We start from the raw sequence: 9,133 nt of genomic DNA, 5'->3' as shown, positions 1-9,133 counted from the left end.
AAAAAAAAAAAAAAAAAAAAGAAAAGAAAAAAAAAAAAGAAAAAAAGAAAGTTCATATCCAAAGTGTTGCACATCTTTCTAAAATATATATATATATATATACATACACACATATATATGCAAAACTCTAAAACATATCCAGAATTATGCCCAGGAGTCTATTACATATTTATAGAATTTATTCAAATATATGTGTAATGATTGGCTTTAACTACCCTTTCCCTAACTTTTTAACCCTAGAAAACTTAAAGGAAGACTTTTTTTTAAAGAATAAGTTAGTTGGGAAGAAGAAGGAGAGAAGTTTGCCCAAAAAAGATCCAGAAAGGTGAAAGAAAAAGATAAAATACAGGTAAAATAAAGGAGATGATTTTATTTAAATATATAAAATAGTGACTCCAACTAAATTAAAAAAAAAATAAGAAGAAGATAGCATAACTAATTAGAGTTAATTTGATATACAACATCATGGAGAATTTGGGTTTGTCCAGAGTCATACTGCTTAAAAAGGAATACCAACTTCGTAAGCAGTAACAGAAATAGACTTGATGAAAAGTTTTCAAGGCACGGTGCAATTCTAAAAGATCATATATGTAGAAAAATTGGAGATCTAAACATGTCATAAATCTAGGGAACTTCCCAAAACAGACACAAATTCATTGTATTAAAAGTACAAATACAAGTCTCTTCACCTTGCAAGCCTCTCTCTCCTTCCCCTTGTTCTCCCGGTAACCCTGTTTATCTCTGTCATACATGCATTCATTTTAAGTTAATGAGGTTGAAAGAAATCATACAGTGAGCAATTGAGGGTCAAAAGGCAGGAAGGTTCAGATTAATTCGCCATGAAGATCAACCACATCTGTCCACAGCCTTGGCACCTTTCGTTCTTACATGTGGAAAAACATCATTATAATTTCCACAAATTAATTGGGTTGGCTTAATCCTAGAAAGTACCATTTGTTTCTTTAAGTAGATTAAAGTGGTTGAAATTTTAAGCTTTTATAGAATAATTTGAATATTTTACTTGTGAAAGTGGCTTCTCTAGAAGGCTCATATAATTATATTTTACTAGTAAAATGTAAAATGTAAAGTCTCTTGAGCTTTCTCTTGAGAATTTAACTTTGAAGGCCAGGACTTAAAGTCAAGACAATATTCCTCATAAATTAGTAACTATTCAGAGAGAACTTATAAACAAGAGACAAATTAGATATTAGGCATAAATGGAAGCATAGCTCAAGACCTCCGTGATTTGTCTTCCTGACCTGGTGGTTGTAAGATTGAGTGCACACTTTGTTAAGTCCTGCAGAGTTTAAAATAGCATGCACCTAACTGTTTAATAGCAGTTTTCTTGTAACACTGATAGATTGTAAATAATTAAGATAGTACCATCCTAGATAATACTGTTGTTCAAAATAGGCTCATCTTCTGACTTCTTTCAACTCAGTTAGTTTGACCATGTAAAATAGGCTGGATGTGTAAATAATACTGACCTAATTTTACAAACAGGAAAACTAAGATTTAGTAAAGCTAAACTCCTTGACTTAAAAACCTAGCGGGTACAAGAGATGAGGCCAGGATCCTGACTCCTGAGTCGAGAATGTTGTTCTTCATCCTACCCCCGTTGCCTTTTGTTTTATTTTAAGCTGACATTTAAAAAGAGCTTACTACGTGCCAATGCTCTGAATGTATTATTCATGTAATTATCACATCAATTCTGTGAGGAAGATTATATTCTACAGATGAGACTGAGGCCCAGAGTGGTTAAGTCTTTTTCCTCGTGGACATTCTGTTTGCTAATGTCCAAGCTTAGCATGGCACCCAGCCACGTTTCAGAGTCTATGTTCCTACTCAGTTCTCACTAATGCACCAGAAACTCTAATCTGAGATCATAGTTACCTCGTCAAGATTAGAGGTTCATTCTCAGAAAATCATTTCCTGAAAAAGCACAGACATTATCAACAGAAATTGTTGCACAAGCTGAGAGATGTAAAGGGAAAGGGAGCTGACATTTTTGGCAATATTCTTGGGCTAGACGTGGGGCTTTTACATGTATGTATTCCTTTGACTCATTAGGCGTTAACCATTGCGATGGTAAATTTTACATGTCACCTAGACTGGACCATGGGATGCTCAAATATCTGGTTGAACATTATTTCTAGGTGTGTCTGTGAGGGTGTTTACAGAAGAGATTAGCATTTGAATTGGTGGAATGAGTAAATAAAGTGACCCTTGTCAATGTGGTGGGCATCAACCAATCAGCTGAGGGCCTGAATAGAACAAAAAGCGGGAAGAAGGTTGAACTTGGCCTGGATGCTTGAGCTGCTGCCTCGATTTTCTCCTGCAAGCAGCACTTCTGGTTCTCAGGTCTTCAGATCCTGACTGGAAGCTATACCGTTGACTCTCAGGCTCTTAGACCTTTGAAATACACCACTGGCTTTCATGGATATCCAAAATCCTAGCACTTCTCAGCTTTAATAATTGTATAAGCCAATACCTTATAATACATCTCTTCATATATACATTCCAAAATATAGGCATATGTCTAGATATTTATATAATTTGGGATTATAGATAGATAGATCTAGATAGATATATCTAGATATATCTATCTAGATCTATCTATCTATATATCTATATCTATCTATCTATCTATCTATCTATCTATATATCTATATATATATCTCCTATTAGTTCTGTCTCTCTGGGAAACCCTGGCTCATACACCTAACAGTATTGTATTGCATTGTAGTCTATCAAATCATCATATCTACTCTATAGGATAGATACTTTTCCATTAAAATTTTTAAAACTGAGGCAGAGAGTTCTCAAATAATTTGCCTGGATTGGAAACCAGTTAAATCTGACAGTAACATTATGATATTTTTACTGCTGTGTTTCTGCCTAACACCCTATTTAACTCAGTTGAGTAAATGTAGATGTGACAATGTCTGGCAATTCTGGGCTACATGTCATTCATATGGATAGTTCTGAATATTGCAGCACAATTTGAGGTAGGCCTCCATGTATTCCATAGCATTTTTTTGAACAGTCAACTTTAACCAGAAATTCTTTGTTTGGCCTTGTCCACAACTTTAATATAGGCTTTCAGTCAATGATTCTTAGTCCTTAGAATTCACAAGTTACTTCCTTTGCAGTGTTATGCTAGATATCCCTGTATGGACTACACGCATGAACTTGCATGTTCTGTTTTTGCCTATGACCTATTCTAGGGCCTGAAACTCCAGCTCTGACTATAAGTGGAAGTGCTTTAATAAAGAAAGGTGCCTGGTACAAGCCATGCTGATTCAAGGCATCTTTCTTTATTAAATAAATAGGCCTTGCCAGAGTCCTCCCAACCACTAGTCATAGTCGGTCTATAGCATCCCAAGTCACCTGGTAGGACAGATTCTAATAAAAGAGCCGACCATCCCTCACTTAGAGTCTCTCCTAGTACATAGTGAGATACTCGTGGATAATAGCATTACAATTACGTAGCATTCATCTTTGATGCTAGCACCTTTCACTGAATAGGTTTTCAATAAACATATTGATTCAATGTAAAGTAATCCCAAAAGTGTCAAATGAGTATTACAATACCTTCACAGGACTATTGATTCTCCTCAATAAATGTATATGGATTCTTCTTATAAAATTTATATTTATCATCAAGGGATCAGGATGCACGTGAGAAATAGGTTTCTAATTATTGCACAAAGCAATTAAATATCCAAACCTGTGATGAATCAGGCCTACGAGTGGTCTTAGTATATGAAATAGTAGTGTTTCCTGACGACCAGAAGTACAACATCTCTATTAGGTATTTACTATCTTGTTTGTTACATGTAGAAGAAATTCTACTATATGTAATTCAATTCATTATGTATCAGTGAAGTCATTTTAGATGCAGGAGCTATTCAGTTTTCAGGTCTTGGGTCATATTCAGTTGTTCACCACAAGCTCTCAAAAGAAATTCACAATGCCTACTCTCACCCAAATGGGTATTAGATCACCCAAATGAGTAATGAGCTGTTATATGGACGCCAAGAAAAATAAGTAAAACCTGGCCTGGCACAGTGGCTCAGGCCTGTAATGCCAGCAATTTGGTAGGCCAAGACAGACAGATCACTTGAGGTCAGGAGTTCGAGACCAGCCTGGCCATCATGGCGAAATCTCATCTCTACTGAAAATACAAAAATTAGCCGGGTGTGGTGGTGCACGCCTGTAAACCCAGCTACCTGGGAGACTGAGGCAGGAGAATCACTTAACCCAGGAGGCAGAGGTTGCAGTGAGCTGAGATTGTGCCACTGTACTCCAGCCTGGGCAACAGAGCAAGACTCCATCTCAAAAAAAAAAAAAGAAAAGAAAAGAAAAATAAGTAAAATCTATCGTAAGAAAGAAGTAGGCCTGCTACCTATTTCTTTGATAATGTTTTCTTGTTTTCCTTTTGTGCACTTTGACCCTAGATCTCCCTCCACCACTACTGATAATATATTAGGTAACTACAGGAAAACAAAAGCCCCTAAAAATTAATATTGTTAAATCAAAGCACAACTAATAAAAATATTTTTTCTGTTCAAATTAATAAATGGAATGTTAAGGAAAATCCTGTCTGTACTACGGTTTTAATGTGTGTCTCCTCCAAAATTCATGCAGAAATTTAACCCAGAGTAATACCTGTGGTAGTATTATGAGGTGGGGGCTTTTGGAGAAGTGATTAAGTCATGAGGGACCCACTTCTGTGAATAGATTAGTGCCTTATAAAAGGGCTAGAGATAACTAGCTTAGGACACCTTTTGCTCTTTCACTCTTCTACCTTGTGAGGACGCAGTGTTTTCCCTTTTTGCCCTGGCCGATGGTTACTGACAGGAGATAGCATTCTTTATTTTAAAATTGCATGTAGCTACTTGAATTTAGAAGAAGAACAAACACAAGTCTTTGTCCAGGTCTGAAAGGTTTTCTTCTTGGAGTACAATTTTTTATGACCTTTTTACTATATATCATCTATTTCCAACATCTTAGAGATAGGGCCTTTCCTGTGTCATATGTAGTAAAACCAGGGTTTCACAGATATGGTGGCATTTAACCTGGGCCTTAATAAATGACTAATAATTTGCTGTCAAGAAAGGTTGATAAGAAGAGAGAGTGTTCCCTAGAGAAGAAATAATCCAAGCCAAGTACCAAGTTAAGGAAATGATGGACTTGAGTAATAAAAACTCATGAAACAAACTTTGAAGGCTCTTGCAGTCATCCAAATGAAAGATGTTCAGTATATCAGTGACAGTTGAGTATATTAAAAAGATTTAAAAAAAGAAACTCTGGTCAAAGCATCTACATGACTTAGGGATGAGCTAGATGTGAGTAGTGAGAGAAAATGAAGAAGAATTAAACATGACATCAAGTTTATAGCACAGGAAGCTGAATGGCTAATGATGCCTTTAACTGAATTTTTTTAAATACAAGAAAAGAATTTGGACATATTTGGGCTATGGCTTTCTAAGATGACCCTCCATCTACTATAACTCACATCCTAGTATAATACTTTCTCCCTGATGGTGAGCTAGATCCAGCTATTTGCTGCCAACAAAAAAATATATACCAAAGGTGATACAATGTCACTTACATGATTAAATGTTGCTATGGTTTGAATGTGTTCCCCCAAAGTTCTGTGTTGGAAATGTAATCCCCAATACAACAGCGTTAATAACAATGGTGCTATCGTGGGAGTGGGTTTGTTATTGCAGGAGCAGATTCCTTATAAAAGGATGAGTTCAGCCCCCTCTTGCTTTTTCCCTTGCAGTCTCTTTGCCCTTCTGGAATGTGATGACTTCCTCAATTATATGATGCAGCAAGAAGGCCCTTGACAGATGCCAGTCCCTCAATCTTGGACTTCTCTGCTTCCAGAACCATACGCCAGTGAATTTCTGTTCTTTATAAATTAACCAGTCTATGGTATTTCCTAATAGCAGCACACAACAGACTAAGAAAAGTGTCTTTTTCTATTCAGGCTGCTAATACAAAATGCCATAAACTGAGTAACTTCTAAACAACAAACATTTATTTCTCATAGATCTGAAGGATGGGAAGTACAAGACCAAAATGCCGACAGATTTGGTGTTTAGTGAGGGTCCCCTTGTGCACAGCGGGTACATTCTGTCTTTGTATGGTGGAAATGGTGAGTGGTCTTTCTCAGGCCTCTTTTTATAGGAATACTTATCTCATTCATGAGGGCTCTGCCTCTATGACCTAATCACCTCCCAAAGATTTCATCTCCTGCTACCATCACATCATTGGGATGAGGATCTCAATGTGTAAATTTTAGGGGGATATAAAGAGTCATGAAAAGACATTAGGTTAGAAATATTGTGGCTTCCTTCTTGCTAGCCAATTTCCTCTCTTTCTGGCTCTGATAGAGCAAACTGCTATGCAGAGAAACCCTACATAACACAAACTGAAGGTAGCCTCCAGCCAAAACTTGGTGAAGAACTGAATCCTACCTGGAACCATGTATGTGAGCTTCAAAGTAGATTCTTCTCCAGTTAAGTAAGACTTCAAGTAAGACCCTAACCCTGGCCAAAACCTAGATTATGAGAGACCACAGAACAGAGGACCCTGAAAACGTCTGCTCAGATTCCTGACCCACAAAAACTGTAAGATAATACATGTGTGCTATTTTAAGCCACTAAGTTCTAGGGTAATTTGTTTCACAACAATGCATAACTAATACAATAGTTAAAATATTGGGCACAGATTAGATTTAAAAGAAAAAACTTTCCTGGGACAAAGCCTCTTAAGTCACATCACCTGGGTGACTGCCTATTATTTCTAACTTTAAATATAATCTTTTATATTTTTATGATTTACATTGAATTATAATTTTTGTTTTGAGTCTAGATTTAATATTGTGGTTTAAGATGGTTAAGAATGAACAAAGTTTAAATTCACATCAAAACAAGGCCTTGAGAAAAATATCTGTGTGACGTATTATTTACTTTCCCGATTGATTTGGTAGCTTAATGTTGACATTGCCCAAATTATAGCAACATCAAGTGACTTCTACATGCTATCTCAAGGCACGATGGCATAAATGAATCAGCAGAGCAAATGCTTTTCTTTCTGATGAATTTTATTTGGCTGCCTGAAGTGTTTAATTATGATTCTTTAGTTAAGATACTATATAAATATATTTTATATTGTACTTTTGGGGCAGACTTTCCTGGAAAGTTTTATTCCTTTGGAAGTAAATCAAAACATATTTCAATGTTATTACTTCGGTTAGGGAAAAGTAATCCCCAGCAAAGGACTTGAATTGAAAATGTAAGTGAAACCGTGGTTTCTCCTTTAGCAATAACACACACCAAGACATTATGAATGTGTGTGATACATATTTGATTACCTGCTAAATGACTCTGTAGCAAAAGGAAAGTTAAAGGAAAATCCAAATCATCCAATGGCATAAACCTTCATGGATTAATAATTTCTCTGTGAAGATATTGTTAAATATTTATCATATTTTTATAAATAAGAATACCACTTTAGAGTACAAACTGTTTAGAATAAACTGTTTATAAAAGTAAAATTTGTAATATTCATGCTATTTCCACCATAAAAGGCCCAGACACCCATAAGTATCATATCATTTATGATTCTGAAAGTGCTTATCAATGAAACAAAACCTTAACTGTCTTTCACATCTCTTAAGTTTTCAAAAATTTGGATTTTAATCACTGGACTACAGAGATGGTGATTCATAGCCTGGGGAGGGGTCTAAGCATGGATGCTTCACAACACTTTTTGTGTGATTCTGTGCACATCCAGGGTTGAGGGTCACAGGTTATCAGAATGTTTGCATGTAAATCTTTCTACTGCAATAACTGAGGTGTCAGTACTGAAGAGGGCAAGCACCTCAGGATGTGTGAGAGAAATACACATATGCAGATATTCAAACATTCTCTATGAACCAATCTTATGACTCTTGAATCTTCTCAACAAATCGTGGACCACAGGTCGGAGTATGGAAAAAGGGTAAAGATGTCATGATGAAAATACCTTTAGGGAAAGCTATTTGCACCCACTGTAATGGAAAGACAGCTGTTTCTTCACCTCAAACCTTTAAAAGAGGTGGCATGTTTCAAGGGAACTACTCTGATAACTTTGAAATGTGTGCTTTGATGCTGAGTCAGATAGAGGGCAGGTGCAAAATCATGCCTGACACAGGCTGACGGTGGACTTGGCTTAACTTCTACACAACACAGGGATGGAAAGGGGGGTCTGATGATTACTTTCAAACAATAGCAGGAGACTGCCTCTATGGGATCATTGGCCTGCTCTCTCAGAGGTGGTCAGAACAAAAGGGTCATCTTGTCTCGGGTCACCTTGAGTCCTATCTCATAGGACCCTTCCAGGGGCTAAGAAAAAAAAGAAGCTGATGCATCAAGCTGAATGCCTAGGACCTGCAGAAAGAGCCTTAGTCTTGGTCTTCATGACTCCACCAAAAGAGAGATTAATGGTTTATCTGCTGGTGTCAAGGGAACCAAAGTAGGGCATGAGGACCTCCAAGAGCCCATGAAAGGGCACTATGAAAGAAAGAATCGACCAGGCACGGAGGCTCATGCCTGTAATCCCAGCACTTTGGGAGGCCAAGGTGGGCAGATTATGAAGTCAGGAGATTGAGACAATCCTAGCTAACATGGTGAAACCCCATCTCTACTAAAAATATGCAAAATTAGCCAAGTGTAGCCCAGCTACTCGGGAGGCTGAGGCAGGAGAATCGCTTGAACCTGGGAAATGGAGGTTGCAGTGAGCTGAGATCACGTCGCTGCACTCCAGCATGGCTACACAGCAAGACTCTAGAAAAGAAAGAAAAGAAAAGAAAAGAAAAGAAAAGAAAAGAAAAGAAAAGAAAAGAAAAGAAAAGAAAAGAAAAGAAAAGAAGGGAGGAAGGAAGGAAGGAAGGAAAGAAAGAAAGAGAGAAAGAAAGAAGGAAGGAAAGGGAAGGAAAGGGAGGAAGGAAGGAAGGGAGAAAGGATGAAAGAAAGAAAAAGAAAAAAGAAAGAAAGAAAGAAAGAAAGAAAGAAAGAAAGAAAGAAAGAAAGAAAGAAAGAAAGAAAGAAAGAAAGAAAGCAAGCAAGCAAGCAGG

Source organism: Rhinopithecus bieti, unplaced genomic scaffold, assembly GCF_001698545.2.
Source record: "Rhinopithecus bieti isolate Rb0 unplaced genomic scaffold, ASM169854v2 scaffold_2454, whole genome shotgun sequence".
Taxonomy (NCBI): domain Eukaryota; kingdom Metazoa; phylum Chordata; class Mammalia; order Primates; family Cercopithecidae; genus Rhinopithecus; species Rhinopithecus bieti.
Note: the sequence above shows the minus strand (reverse complement) of the source record.